This window comes from Vulpes lagopus, chromosome 8, assembly GCF_018345385.1.
Source record: "Vulpes lagopus strain Blue_001 chromosome 8, ASM1834538v1, whole genome shotgun sequence".
Lineage (NCBI taxonomy): Eukaryota > Metazoa > Chordata > Mammalia > Carnivora > Canidae > Vulpes > Vulpes lagopus.
In genome coordinates, this window is record NC_054831.1 from 112,156,706 (window position 1) to 112,172,419 (window position 15,714).

General features: G+C 41.1%; 1 non-coding gene across 1 annotated transcript; it reads right to left on the reverse strand.

The window, feature by feature from the left end:
* Positions 1–13,789: 13,789 nt before the first annotated feature.
* On the reverse strand, positions 13,790–13,896 carry LOC121498270. Its single transcript, XR_005989667.1, has one exon. It is a non-coding gene; the product is annotated as a U6 spliceosomal RNA (small nuclear RNA).
* Positions 13,897–15,714: the final 1,818 nt, after the last annotated feature.

Sequence of the window (15,714 nt, forward strand, 5' to 3'; positions counted from 1 at the left end):
AAAAAAAAAAAAAATTACATTCCCTCTGGAAAATAAGAAAATTATTGCCAGAAGAAGAGTGAGTGGATTCTAGGTGGCATTAACGGTACACGTAATATACTTTCTGCAAAGAGAAGCCCTCTCAGAGAGTTGGCTGACACAAAGCATCTAACAGGAGTCTGGGAAAAGGGTAAACTTGCCTTTGGTGTGTGCCAGCATAATTTGTTTTGTGGCTTTGGGAATGTGTTCGCTCTTGCTCCCAGCCTGTCTTTTAAGTAAGGGCATTGCCCAGAGTCAACCCATAGAGTCCATCCCATAAAGTGAGGCCGTGTGACCTGCCTATTGTTCAGAATCCCTGTCCGGGGTTTTATGTATCTAAAATAAAGAAATAAGGAGATTCTTCACTGCAAAACCCACCAAAACATCCAAGCTCACTTGCCTCTTCTCTTTCGTTTCCCTGTGTGACTGTTGAATAAATGATTGAACATGGGACAGCACTTATCTTCCTAACAATAGGCCTGCAAACATCCAACACTGTCAGATGCTTTTCTGGCATTTGAAAGTACGCCTGCAGCAAAACCATCTATTGAATGTTCACTGTGACTAAGACCTTGTGGACAAAGAAGGCTGTCTGTAAAGGTGCCATCTTTTGGCAAAATCCCTCTCTGTGCGGCCTCCTGGGGGAGGAAGAGCAGAAGACTTGGTAGGTAACTCCCCAAAGCAGGCCAAAGACGGGGGTGCTGGGGATTTCCCAAGCTTTTACACTGCCTGGATGCATTATGTAGAGCACTACTGGGATGGGGTCCAATTCAAGGACATTTCAGGGTGCGGTCCTGGGAGTTGGGAAGTGGCATTGGCCCCCTACAGTGTAAGTGGTGTCCTGGATGTTTCATATGTCACTGGAAGGCTCTGTGTCTTGAGTTCTTTCCACTTCATGCAAACTCCTGTTCTAGACTGGATTTGCCAGTGGGACATTTCCTCTCATTTTTCAGTACAGCTATGTCTCATAATTTTAAAAACTGCTGAGATGATATTTCAGACCTCTAAATGAATTGTAAAGATCTGGTCATGAATTCTACACAGCTTTGGCTTATTTTATTGCTCAGAGGCATCTCTTAGTGGTGGTTTCCCTTTTCTTTGTGATTTCTCCTTCTCTGGCACTATCTCTTGATACATTGGACAGGGTCCTCTGACACAGCCTTTCTGGCCAGAGCTGATGGACCAGGGACACCTGTCCTTCAGTGAGCCAATCAGATTAGCCCTTCCCAGAACTTGCCAATTGGAGGAGAGCCCGGGGGCCGATGGAGTGGAATTAATGTTAGTGCTTTGCAATATTTCTCTTTTCAGTTTAGTATGCAGATTCTAGGCTACCCCCTGAAAAACTCTGATTCGGCATGTTTGGACTGGAACCAGGAATCAGTTTTAGCAGCACCTCCAGGTGATTCTTACCCTCCCGTTGATTTGAAAAATACTTGGAAGTCTAAGAATTTCTGCTCTTGTTGCTCCATGGTAGGTTCGTTCTTCCTTCCCAAGTTCTTGAGCGTGTTCAACTCTTTATTCTATAAATAAACTTAACACATTGCCTTCTTTCTTTTAAATTGGCTAGAGTTAGTTTCTATTGCTTACAACGAAAAGACTACTAATTTGGAAATATATCATGTCTGGAGGGACCAGCCAAAGGGCATTACATGTTGCAATCAGAAGGAGCTACAGATGAATATGGAAGAAGTAGGTGAGTTAATTAAATAAAGCCGCCAGCCGGTTGAAGAAGATTCTATGCCATGGTATGCCCTACATTCATTTGTCTCAGAAAAGAGAAAAACATAGTAAATGAGGGACTCTGACCCTTTGAGCAAATGAACAAACTGTAGCTATTGCTTTTGGAGACCTCTGTGACCTATTATTACATGTCTGATGCCTTCTTTTGCTTTCTATCATTTTATTTTCAGAAAGTCCCAACACCCCCAGGCTTTTCTGATCAATATACCCTTTGTGTGGGAATTAAGTGTTCATCTTTAGATGTAACATTGATATATGAGATAAACATGTGGCTAAATTGGAAATGCACCAGGATGCCCTGTTTGACAGCTGGATCATGAAAGGCCAGTAGGCCAAAAGCATTTTCCTTGAGCACATAGTCAGAGAGTTCTATTTTTGTGCAAAGTCTCTTAATTCCCAGGCACTGGTAGGGAGTTTCCACCTGTTCAAGCGAGGTGAGTCTGTTAAGTGCACGTGGATGTTCTTGCCAAAGGGCCAAACTCTAGCAGTCATGTTACATGGCTGGTTTATTACTGAGCCAGAAATCTCTAACTAAACTTTAGTCTTTAGCACTTGGGGATTTGCAGCTCAGTGCTCTCCAAATTAATAGCGATGCAATAGGGACACCTGGGTGGTTCAGTGGTTGAGCGTCTGCCTTTGGAGTGATCCCATGTCCAGGGATCGAGTCCCACATCAGGCTCGCTGTGGGGAGCCTGCTTCTCCCTCTGCCTATATCTCTGCCTCTCTCTGTGTCTCTCATGAATAAATAAAATATTTAAAAAATAACAATGCAACAACCCGCGGTTTCCAAAATGGGTATTCTTCATAAGAAGGAATCTCTTTTCATAAGGGATGTATGTATGCATATTTTAGGGTCCCAGAGTAAGGGATGTGTGCAAAAAAAAAAAGACAGCCATGTCTTGAGTTCTACAGCACTAGTACACTTTTCTCTTTCCTCTGTTCCAAAGAGCTAAAGCTTACAAAGAGCTTTCACTACCCCTTCCCCAATATTTGGTTTGTGGATGGGATCCCGAGTCACTCTAGATTTCCCTAAAAGTACCGGTTTGGATTTGTCTGCCAGTGTGACTCTAGGCAGCCCGAGATAACTTGATATAGACTAACAGTGTCCACTATAATACATTAAACCTTTCTTCTTATTTCTCAATCTTGAACTGCCTTCTCGTCCCCTCACACTGACAGCCTGCTATCAATTCCAGCTGGGAGAACATAGCCTGGATATTTGGCAGGTAATTAGTTGGCTATATATCAGCAAGAGCTGGTCATTTTATTAAGCATGTTCATATCTTGTTAGCAGTTCCTCACCAGGGCCCATCAGCATTGTGGCAGCTTTAGTTCGCTCATCTAATATTAAGTCCCCTGGGTAAGGAAGAATTGAGAAAGAACATTCCAATGGAATGGTGTCTGGTGTTCTTATTTTGGCCTTGCACCTCGGGATCTAATAGCAGCTGTATGACCCTACTGTCAGGAAGAAGTGCCATCTGATTTTATTGTGAGTCCCTACCCTACTCCCCATAAGTGTCGTCAATTAAAGTTGCTCACAAAATACCAGAGTGAAACTGACACCGTGAGTTCTGAAAAGCTTCAAACCTTTGATTCCTCCTCTGCTATAGCGAGACTACCTGTAGAGCCACACTTATGGCTTCCGCCAGCTTTGCTGCTGGTTTGACAAGGTTGATGTGTGCCTTAAACTTCGTTAGGACTTATCTATTGCTCATGTGTTAAATAAGGATATCACTTACAGACAAGGCCAGCTTGAATTTTGGGGTCCATCTTCTCCTCTTCCCCATAGTCATAGTGAAGTAAAATCTGTAGAGTTGTTTGCTTGCCTAGTATCCATTCCTCTTCCCTCGGTATCTGGATCCTGTTTCTCCTTCGTCTGTGTGGCGTGGGTGCTGCCAACTATTCTTGGCCCAAAGTTAGACATGTGAACCTGGCCTGGCCAATTGGAGCATCATATCTCACAGGCCATGGGAATCAATTTAGAGGCAGGCATGGGATTCAGTCAGTCTAGGTCTCTAGGCAAGGGAAAATCTCTATTTGTTACTTAGCTTGCTCAGGAGCAAACATAAGGTTATCACAACTAACTCTAGGACAGACACTCCCATCAGGGAAGATGGCATCCAACAGAGGATGGTGAAGCCAAGAGATGCAAGAGTAAATCTGAGTGTGGTGATATGTCTGAGGTCTTGGGACCCAGTTGGGCCTGCGGCATAAACAGGACATCTCAATTATTTATGCCAATCAATTTCCTTTTCTACTAAAGTCACGGAGTTGGGGTTTTGCCACTGGTAGTATGAATCCTGACTAACACCCATACCTCTTTTCATCCTATTTCATAGGCCTGCTTTTCCTTCCTTTCCCCACCCCATTATATGCATCTCTGACAAAATCTGCTCATCCTTTCACAGGTCCCTGCTTCCAAAACTGATTTTCTGATACCCCAGTGGAAATGAATTGCTTGCTTCTCTCTTTTTCCACCTAAAATTCCCTATGGCATTTTGCATACTCGCAATTCACATGCACATTTCCACTTATTGGAAGCTTTCTGGTAGTATGGTGTCTTGCACACTTTATTCAGTAATATTTGGAATTGAAATGAATTTCTTTGGAAGTTGTGAGGAAATATTAGGTGATGAGTGATGAGTCCCCAACACAGCATTTCCCAAACTGATCTGTGGAATACTGGTGTACTTTGAGATACTTGAGTAACAGGTGCTCTTCTATAAACAGGTCTCATGGTCCAATAAACCTAGAAAACTTTGTTGAGCAAAATTGAAATTTGATGCTTTTTGGAGGCTCTATCACCCTAGTAGAACTATGAAACTACAGGCGGGATATGAGGGATGCAGATATAAAATGGTAGAAATACCACTCAGGGTCCAGACAGGAGACAGAAGTCATATAGTAATTCAGACTGGGAAGGCTTAATGTAAAAAAATTATTTGTTTATTTGTTTGTTTGTTTATTTATTTATTTATTTGAGAGACAGTGAGTGAGCAGGAGGGGTAGAGAGAGAGGAAGAAAGAATCTCCAGCAGATTTTCCACTGAGCACAGAGCCAGGCTTCATCTCACGACCCTGAGATCACGACCTAAGTGAAACCAAGAGTTGGACACTTAAACAACTAAGCACCCAGGCGCCCCAATGTAAGAAAATTATTAACTAGTACCAGACGACTGGCTACCAAGGGATAGAGAGAACTCTAAAAAATATAGGAAGGAGTAAATTTGAGAGAGGGCTCCCCTGGGACTGAGATTCACAGCTCACTACAGGCAGTATGGCTCAGCCCACTGCATGAAAGAGAAGTTCATGGAAGGGCCACAGCCCAAGGCTGCAAGCAGGAAACCACCCACTGAGATGCCAACAGATCTTACCTGGAAAGTGCCCAGTGGGTAGTCTTGAATCGCACCTCAGGTCACCTGTCCCAAGGAAAGAAACCCTTTATAGTCTTACTTTGAAAATGGACATGTCTTAATCTTTCTTGTTTCAGATGTCTGAGCATAGACAACCATCAGTAAATATTTTAAGTTGCCTGAAGGCAGTGAACATGTCTAATTTTTTTTTCCTCTCGGGGTCTCACAGTGCCTTGGAGAGTGCCTTATATCTCTTTTCTTCTTTTCCAACTTTACACTAAATTAGTTATATTTCTTCAAGGCACTAATTATAGCTTACCTTGCATGAATTGTGTTAGAAGTTCAACAAGAATTCTAGTTTAAATGCTATTTATTCTGCTAAGACTTCCAAGACTCACCCAGCTGGACATTTTACTTCTTACTTGTGATTAACTTTTACAATCTTTATTTAAATGTCATTGCTTTTTGTATACATTCCTTAGCCTTCTGTTCTAGGGTAGTCATAGGAATAGCTGACTGACTTGACATCTTGGTAGTCTTGATGGTGTCTGAATGATCACAGCTAAAACTTGGAGAATATTCCACTCCCATTGGATTTAAAAAGGAAAATGTTTGCTTCTGCCGTGTAATAACAAGTCTGCAGGTCAGGGGTTCCATGGCTAGCTTGGCTGTTTAAAAAATGCAAGTAGAACCCTAGCTCATTCTGTTCACCTACTCCATCATCTGCAGTTTCTCGGTTTTCATACTCAGATTTGTCATCTCAAATTCACAGATGACCATTCTAGGCTAAGGATCAAGTCTTCATATGAGAATATCCAAAGAAAAAAAGAAGGGAAAAATGAAAGTCTCTTACCTCAGATCCAGATCACATGATCATGCCTGGCTGCCAAGGAGCCTGGGCGGATAGGGAATGGGCACTTGTAGCTCTGCCATGGGAAGAGAGAGGGGGCGGGGAGAGGGCAGTGCCAGTTGAAAGGCAACCCATGGTGTATGCTAGAGTAGATGCTCACTAAACATTTGCTGAGTGAGGGAATGTTTTTAGCGTGCGCTTCTTTTTCACTGAAGTATAGTTGACATAAAATGTTATATATGTTTCAGGTGTACAACAGTGATCTGGCAATTCTTTTCCTTAAATTTAATTAAGTAACATATAATGTATTATTAGTTTCAGAGATAGAGTTCAGTGAGTCATCAGTTGCATATAACACATCACATCATGTGACCTCCTGAATGCCCATCACCCAGTTATCCCATCCCCCCACCCGCTTCCCCTCTAGCAACCCTCAGTGTATTTCCTACAGTTAAGAGTCTCTTATGGTTTGTCTCCCTCTCTGATTTTGTCTCATTTAATTTTTCCCTCCCTTCCCCTGTGATCCTGTTTTGATTCTTAAATTATCCTATGATAATTATCTTTCTCTGATTGCCTTATTTCGCTCAGCATAATACCCTCCAGCTCCATTCACATCATTGCAAATGGTAAGATCTCATTTTTTGATGGCTGAGTAACATTCCACTGCATATATATGTCACATCTTCTTTATTCATTCATCTGTCGATGGACAACTGGGCTCTTTTCATATTTTGGCTACTATAGACATTGCTGCTATGAACATTGGGGTGCAGGTACCCCTTCGGGTGACTTGACTATGCTATGCATTGTACAATACTCACCATGATAAGTATAGTTACCATCTGTCACCATACAAGGTTATTACAATATTACCTACTATATTTCCTATGCTGTACTTTCCATCCATGTAACTTATTTATTTTATAAGTGGATGTTTGTATCTCTTAATACCCTTCAGCTGCTTCACCCATTCCCTTTCTCTACCAACTACTAGTTTATTCTCTGTATTATTTTTAATGATTTTATTTATTTATTCATGAGAGACACACAGAGAGACGCAGAGACATGGGCAGAAGAAGGAGGCTCCCCATGGGGAGCCCAATGTAGGACTCGATCCCAGCATCCCAAGATCACGCCCCGAGCCGATGGCAGACATTCAACCACTGAGCCACCCAGGCGTCCCTATTCTCTGTAGTTATGAGTATGTTTCTGTTTGTTTGTTTCTTTTTTTCTTTTGTTTTTTTAAATTCCACATATAAACAAAATCATATGGTACTTGTTGTTCTGTGCCTGACTTATTTCACTTAGTATAATACCCTTGAGGCCCATCCATATTGTCACGAAAGGCAAGATTTCATTCTTTTTTGTGGCTGAGTGATAATCCATCACACACACACACACACACACACACACACACACACACACCTTCTTTATCTATTCATCTATCAATGGGCACTTAGTTTGCTTCCATACTTTACTTCTTGTAAATAATGCTGTGATAGACAGAAAGGTGCATATATATTTTCAAATTAGTGTTTCATGTTCTTGGGGTGAATACCCAGTAGTGGAATTAATCAAAGGTGTGTATTTCTTACATTCCTGTTATTCACAGAATCTCCACTCTAAGTAAGATGTGCTGGATGAGCCAGATGTGGGTTCTACTCTCCAGTTTCTTGTTCTTTAGCAAATTGCTGTCTTCACTTGTTTCCTCATTTTTCTGTCATTGAAACAGGATGCTACTAATACTTAACTGGTATGAGTAAGAGTCAGAGGCAACAATGGGAAAACTGATCTAGTGACATTTTTTTTTTTTTGATCTAGTGACATTTTATGCGTGTGAGATTCTTTATTTTTTCACTAAGCATTCCACAAACCTCTTTATTCTCCATACATGACTCAATCATCATTCACATTATTATTTTTCACAAATATACACTGGGTCGATGTGGGAACACTTACAAATTAATCTCGCTGTGTATTGTGAATATTCTGGCTCTGCCAAGTAAGGATTTTTAGTACCGTGGTTTATTTTAATTTACTGGCGTTCTTTAAAAATTTCATTCTTATTATTTTTGCCTGTGATATTTAATAGATACATTTACTTTTTTTCATGGAAATGGTAACAAGGGAGGATCGTAAGCACTGTGGAAGGCTTTGGGGAAAAGTAATTTGGGTTTTATTATGCCACATAGGTAATGACTCCATTAGAATGTAAGCTTCATAAAAAGAGAGATTTTTGCTGTTCTATCCACCATTGTTTTCCCCAGTATCTATAACCATAGTGACTACTCAATAAATCTTTGAGTGGATAAATGAGTAAATAATGGTTTGATAACACCTGCTCGTCAGAGGTTCCCACTAAGGTTATCTAGGAAAGCTGTTCCCCAGGGAGAATTAGTAAGAAGTCATTTCAAACAATTATTAAGCAGAAAAAGGGGGTGAGATAAAAAATGTACACAAACGTTTGACACAGACTTTATGAAGTATCCCACTATCCACTACCGATAAACATTCTTAGGTATTTGTTGAAGGCAACAATATGGTAAATGTGCGTATTAATCCTTTTAATATTTCTGAGAAACTAATAAAATGCAGACTGTGGGACTTAGTCTAGGGTGGTGGGCAGTTTCTGACTTTGGAACTGGATGCACTGAAATTAGAATCTGAAACTTGCCTTCATTAGTTACTAGGTCTGTGATCTTTCTCAGAGCTTGTTATTTCCTTATCTTTAAAAGGCAATGATAATCTTTTTTTGGCAAGGAGACTGTACAATAATGGAAATGTAGTGTGTCAGGCACAATGTTTTGCTCATAAGCGTCCACTGGACCCTTGGTCTCATTATTTTAATGAGATCAAGTCTTCTTTCTGCTGTATTAAAACCTCATGCAGCCTAACAATCTAATTCCTTCTAATGACCTAAAAGACTTTATATACTCTGGCCCCTGACTCCCTCTCTGTTCTGACTTACTACCCTTCTCTCCTCACTCACTGAAGGGGCCCTGTTGGCCTACTTTTTTTTTCTTCCCATATGCTAAGCTTGTCCCTGCCTCAGGGCCTTTGCACTTGCGACTCCCTCTGCAAATTGTGCTCTCTGAAAAACTGGCTCCTATTCAGCTAAAATGTCATCCCCTTAAAGAAGCCTTCCTTGACTTCTCAAATGAAATCCCCATCCCACATCACTTTCTATTAAATCACTCTATTTTATTTTCTTCATGCAACTTAGCACTCTCTGAAATGACCCCATTCATTTATTTGTTCACTGGATATTGCCTGTCTCTTTCCACTAAAATGTGAGCTCCCCCAAAACATAAACAATACTCGTTTTAGTTTCTGCTGAAGCCCTAGTATGTGGAATAGCACCTGGCACATAACATAGGCCCAGGGAATATTTATGGAGTGGATTAATTGTAATTAGTCATCATCTTCCCTTTCTGACTATTTGAACAAACATAACTAAATCAGGCTCAGTTTTTGTTGAGATTTGAGTGTAAAATGGAGATTTTTACAGGGCCCACCTGATTACACTGAAAATTAAAGAGATAGAGATGCTCAGAAAGAGGGAAAGTCTTGAAGAAAAAATATCCAAACTCCTTTTTCCCCAAAGTAGTGCAACTAATTTTCAATGTTTACTTCGGGGTTCCTTTTCCGCATTCATTTTTTTCCCCTCCATCATCAATCATTGTCAATTTGAAAAAGTACAATACTTAGGGTCATTTATCTAGACCTATTGGAGTCTAAAATTATGCAGCTTCAGTCAAATATATGTGAATAAAGACTGTCATTTCTGATTAATGACATGTGACTTGAATGTCTCACAAAATCATTTGTGCCATCCAAGCTTTACAGAAAGGTTATTATGTAAGGTCTTCCCCTAATGTTTCTGCTTTTCCCTCTAAGAATCCTAGAGGATCCAATTTCTCAGTAGGAGGAAAAGCAAATGTTTAATGATTTCAGTTACAATTGTTCCTCAGGTCCCCGGTTTGCTGGACCAAAAGTATTTTTTCAAGTTGAAAATTCTCTTCCACTGGATGGTTAGGCAAGCTTATGATGTTGCTGTTTTGCAATTTTTGTTGCCAACATAGCCTTCTCTATTATTGAAAAAATAATCCATGTAAGACACTAATCTTATTCAGTTGATGCAGAAAAAAAAAAGAGTTGGAAAACATGCCAATTCTTTGTCGATTACACGTGCCATGATTCATCAACTCTCTTCTTGAAGCATAAAATTCCACTTCAGCATAGACCCAAAAACATGGAAAAGAAACATTTAGAGAGCAAATTTTGAAGGAGAAAAATCCAGGGCTGAAATAATAAAGAAAGAGAGAGAGAGAAAGAGAGAGAGAGAGAGAGAGAGAGAGAGAGAAATGTCCTCTGAAGTGACATTGTATCTACTTCTCCTCAATGGTATCACACAGTCCTGAGACCATTTCCACAAAATCTCTTCGGGAATTCTTTTCTGTCACCAGGAGTGGAAGAGGAGACCATTAGCAACCAGCAGTCACATGCTCCTAAGGTTTGACTGAGGTAAGTGGCTAGGAGCATGTGTTGAGGGATGGGAATGCTTCTTCCCTACCCATTACATTCCCTCTGAGATGGAGGGATCACCTCAGATGTGGCATTTCTGGCATTTCTGGTTTTCTTCTCCTCATCCTTTCCTTGGGGAGATAGAGGGACTTTTTTTTTTAAGATTTTATTTATTTATTTGAGAGACCCAGAGAGAGAGGGAGCACTAGCGGGGTGAGGGGCAGAGGGAGAAGCAGAATCCTGCTGAGCAGGGAGCCTGACGTGGGGCTCCATCCTGGAACTCCAGGATCATGACCTGACCCAAAGGCAGATGCTTAACTGACTGAGCCACCCAGGCTCCCATAGAGTGACATATTTGATTGTAAATACGAGGGGAATAGCTGAGAATGGTAGACTCAGATCTGACCTTATTTCTCTTGGAAGTGATTTCTCTTCTTCCCCTTTCACTCTGGGGGAAGCATCTCTGGTCCAGTGCTGCGGAGACTAGGTAATTAACTCTTCCTAATGTGAGCTCTGGTATTAGTAAACTCAGGTGGCTACCCTTCCAGACAGCTCACCTTCCACCTTGATTCCTATTCTTTTAATAGGTTGAACTTGGCCTTCATCTTTTTTCTTTGTTTCTTCAACTCACACAGAATCCAAGTGTGGTTGGGGGATGCTCTGTTTTCAAGGACCTCCCTCAAAGATTGAATCAGGGTGTGGCCCCCTTGGGTCATAGGCAGGAAAGTGACAGAAATCACAACACTTGTATTAAAAAGTCCATTAGCATCTTGGTCCCATTGTAAGAACCCTCTGCATAATAAACATCTCCAATTCTTCTTTTTTTTTTTTTTGAGAAATGTCATACAATAAATTAAAGAGTCCCTACTATGTGCTAAGCTCTGTTTCAGGTTTTTTTTATTTTTTTTTTATTTTATTTTATTTTTTTAACTTTTATTGGTGTTTAATTTACCAACATACAGAAAAACACCCAGTGCTCATCCCGTCAAGTGCCCCCCTCAGTGCCCGTCACCCATTCCCCTCCAACACCCGCCCTCCTCCCCTTCCACCACCCCTAGTTCGTTTCCCCGAGTTAGGAGTCTTTATGTTCTGTCTCCCTTCCTGATATTTCCCAACATTTCTTTTCCCTTCCTTTATATTCCCTTTCACTATTATTCATATTCCCCAGATGAATGAGAACATACACTGTTTGTCCTTCTCCGATTGACTTATTTCACTCAGCATAATACCCTCCAGTTCCATCCACGTTGAAGCAAATGGTGGGTATTTGTCGTTTCTAATTGCTGAGTAATATTCCATTGTATACATAAACCACATCTTCTTTATCCATCATCTTTCGATGGACACCGAGGCTCCTTCCACAGTTTGGCTATTGTGGCCATTGCTGATAGAAACATCGGGGTGCAGGTGTCCCGACGTTTCATTGCATCTGAATCTTTGGGGTAAATCCCCAACAGTGCAATTGCTGGGTCGTAGGGCAGGTCTATTTTTAACTCTTTGAGGAACCTCCACACAGTTTTCCAGAGTGGCTGCACCAGTTCACATTCCCACCAACAGTGTAAGAGGGTTCCCTTTTCTCCGCATCCTCTCCAACATTTGTTGTTTCCTGCCTTGTTAATTTTCCCCATTCTCACTGGTGTGAGGTGATATCTCATTGTGGTTTTGATTTGTATTTCCCTGATGGCAAGGGATGCAGAGCATTTTCTCATGTGCTTGTTGGCCATGTCCATGTCTTCCTCTGTGAGATTTCTCTTCATGTCTTTTGCCCATTTCATGATTGGATTGTTTGTTTCTTTGGTGTTGAGTTTAATAAGTTCTTTATAGATTTTGGAAACTAGCCCTTTATCTGATATGTCATTTGCAAATATCTTCTCCCATTCTGTAGGTTGTCTTTTAGTTTTGTTGACTGTATCCTTTGCTGTGCAAAAGCTTCTTATCTTGATGAAGTCCCAATAGTTCATTTTTGCTTTTGTTTCTTTTGCCTTCGTGGATGTATCTTGCAAGAAGTTACTGTGGCCAAGTTCAAAAAGGGTGTTGCCTGTGTTCTCCTCTAGGATTTTGATGGAATCTTGTCTCACATTTAGATCTCTCATCCATTTTGAGTTTATCTTTGTGTATGGTGAAAGAGAGTGGTCCAGTTTCATTCTTCTGCATGTGGATGTCCAATTTTCCCAGCACCATTTATTGAAGAGACTGTCTTTCTTCCAATGGATAGTCTTTCCTCCTTTATCGAATATTAGATGACCGTACATTTCAGGGTCCACTTCTGGGTTCTCTATTCTGTTCCATTGATCTATGTGTCTGTTTTTGTGCCAGTACCACACTGTCTTGATGACCACAGCTTTGTAATACAACCTGAAATCTGGCATTGTGATGCCCCCAGCTAAGGTTTTCTTTTTTAAAATTCCCCTGGCTATTCGGGGTCTTTTCTGATTCCACACAAATCTTAAAATAATTTGTTCTAACTCTCTGAAGAAAGTCCATGGTATTTTGATAGGGATTGCATTAAACGTATAAATTGCCCTGGGTAACATTGACATTTTTACAATATTAATTCTGCCAATCCATGAGCATGGAATATTTTTCCATCTCTTTGTGTCTTCCTCGATTTCTTTCAGAAGTGTTCTATAGTTTTTAGGGTATAGATCTTTTACCTCTTTGGTTAGGTTTATTCCTAGGTATCTTATGCTTTTGGGTGCAATTGTAAATGGGATTGACTCCTTAATTTCTCTTTCTTCAGTCTCATTGTTAGTGTATAGAAATGCCATTGATTTCTGGGCATTGATTTTGTATCCTGCCACGCTACCAAATTGCTGTATGAGTTCTAGCAATCTGGGGGTGGAGGCTTTTGGGTTTTCTATGTAGAGTATCATGTCATCGGCGAAGAGGGAGAGTTTGACTTCTTCTTTGCCAATTTGAATGCCTTTAATGTCTTTTTGTTGTCTGATTGCTGAGGCGAGGACTTCCAGAACTATGTTGAACAGCAGTGGTGAGAGTGGACATCCCTGTCTTGTTCCTGATCTTAGGGGAAAGGCTCCCAGTGCTTCCCCATTGAGAATGATATTTGCTGTGGGCTTTTCGTAGATGGCTTTTAAGATGTCGAGGAAAGTTCCCTCTATCCCAACACTCTGAAGGGTTTTGATCAGGAATGGATGCTGTATTTTGTCAAATGCTTTCTCTGCATCTAATGAGAGTATCATATGGTTCTTGGTTTTTCTCTTGCTGATATGATGAATCACATTGATGGTTTTACGAGTGTTGAACCAGCCTTGTGTCCCAGGGATAAATCCTACTTGGTCATGGTGAAAAATATGGAACGCTTCACGAATTTGCGTGTCATCCTTGCGCAGGGGCCATGCTAATCTTCTCTGTATCGTTCCAATTTTAGTATATGTGCTGCCGAAGCGAGCACTCTGTTTCAGGTTTTGACATGAATGCAAAAGAACCATGAAACATAAATGGGCTTTGCTTACAATATTGTACTTTGGGTTAAATAGTTAAAACTTTTAAGAAGGGCGCACTACCCCATAAAAGCTGAAAGTGCTTATGGCTTGAGTGCTGTGTGTTTAGGAGAAAGGGGACAATGTGAAGACTAGGGCGGATGGGAAAGACTTCTGGGAAGAGATGGCACTAAGCCTTTAAGGATGAAGAGAATCAGAATAATGGAGGAGTCACATTAGCCATGGCTTTCTAGGTTGCAAGTGACAAAAATCAAATTCAGACTGATGTAAATAAAAAAGGGAATGCCCTCGCTCACATCTGAAATGCCCAGAGGTAGCACTGTGTTTAGGCACACAGGATCCAGGGAATCCGGTGGTATTCTTTGAGTTTGGTCTTATCTGCTCCACCTCTTGATTTATATCTGCTTTACCTTATATTGGCTTTATTCCCAGGAGGGCTGTCTCTTTGGTAGCAAGATGTCTTCCAGGATTTCCAGATTTAAATCCCATCAGCAACCCCAGCAAAAAGCAAATTTTTTCTGCCAAACGGTTCCAAAAGTCCTGGAATCCAGGCCCATGGACTCTGTCTGATTGGGTCATATGTCCATCCCTGAAATAGTCATTGTGGCTGCCTGACCCTGTCAAGCAGAGGTTAAAGTCATGTGGGTTGCAAGTGAGAGAGGTACTTCTTCATGGAAATTTGGGGTGCCGTCAGCAAGATGCACATATGAACAGGTGTTAGCTAGACAAGTGCAAGACGTGGCTGTAAGAGGTAAACCAACAAGTATATGGGGGGAAATGCTGTTTAAAAAATGTTCTAGAGGGGCTCCTGGGTGACTCAATTGGTTAAGCATCTGCCTTCAGCTCAGGTCGTGATCCCGGGGTCCTGGGATCGAGTCCTGCTTAGCAGGGAATCTGCTTCTCCCTCTCCTTTTGCCCATCTCCTGCTTGTGTTGTCTCTCTCACTCTGTCTCTTTCAAATCAATAAAAATAAAATCTTTAAAAAAATGTTCTATAAACATGAGGAAGTATGGGGCTCGGTACTGTAGTGGGAGTTGAAGTAAACCTTGATTAGAAGGACATCATGAGAGGGGGAAATGCATTCATGAAAGAAGGGAGGAGAATAAAGACTGACTAGGATGTAAAATTAAAGCTAGAGAAGCAGAGTGGACCACAAGATAGAGGGACCAGAAGTCATCTAGAGCTAGCTTTCGCTCTGTACGGGAAATCAACTGGCCATTGAGAGATGTTAAATATATCTTCTTTAAACATTGCACACACTGCTTTCTATGTCATCTACTAAAGAGACCTCCCTATCTGTTTTCCTTTTTGGAGCAAAAGGCAATGGACTTACCAGGATGCATTCCTCCTGAGTACCGTGGGGTAAACCAACCAGGCTGAGCCCTCTTCCTTGTCCAGGGACTGGGGCAGGGGTGGGCATGGGATCCAACTCCTCTCCTGCCAGGTGAAAAGTCTGTCAGAGGAATTTCTGCAGAAAACGTTCTCTTTCCCTAGAAAAAGACTGTTCTTCCCTAGGCTGAGGATAAAGCCAACTCTGGGAAGACGTGAGAACCTAGATCCTTCGTGTCACTGTCAGGCTGGCCAAAGTCCTACAGTATGCTCTACTTTGGGCTTTCTGTTATGTGGCATGATAAATATCTTTGTGGTTTCAGCCCAATTCAAGTTGGATTTTCTGTTATTTGCTGAAAATATGGACAAGGCTATTTATTATAAGGCATTTATTTATTCCTTTATTATCCACACGATAAGATCCTCATTAAAATACAAAA